The sequence below is a fragment of the Penaeus vannamei genome, chromosome 18 (genome assembly GCF_042767895.1).
Source record: "Penaeus vannamei isolate JL-2024 chromosome 18, ASM4276789v1, whole genome shotgun sequence".
Classification (NCBI taxonomy): Eukaryota; Metazoa; Arthropoda; class Malacostraca; order Decapoda; family Penaeidae; genus Penaeus; species Penaeus vannamei.
The window spans coordinates 36,830,251-36,830,618 of NC_091566.1; positions in this window are offsets into that span (position 1 = coordinate 36,830,251).

A 368-nucleotide genomic window follows, 5' to 3' on the forward strand; every position below is an offset into this window, starting at 1 on the left:
AGAGAGATCGAGTTAAGAAGCAAAATTCGAGATCGTTAAAAATCTTTCGCTTTTAAAGATCTGAGAGAGATCGAGTTCAGAAGCAAAATTCGAGATCGTTAAAAATCTTTCGGTTTTAAAGATCTGAGAGAGATCGAGTTAAGAAGCAAAATTCGAGATCGTTAAAAATCTTTCGGTTTTAAAGATCTGAGAGAGATCGAGTTAAGAAGCAAAATTCGAGATCGTTAAAAATCTTTCGGTTTTAAAGATCTGAGAGAGATCGAGTTCAGAAGCAAAATTCGAGATCGTTAAAAATCTTTCGGTTTTAAAGATCTGAGAGAGATCGAGTTAAGAAGCAAAATTCGAGATCGTTAAAAATCTTTCGGTTT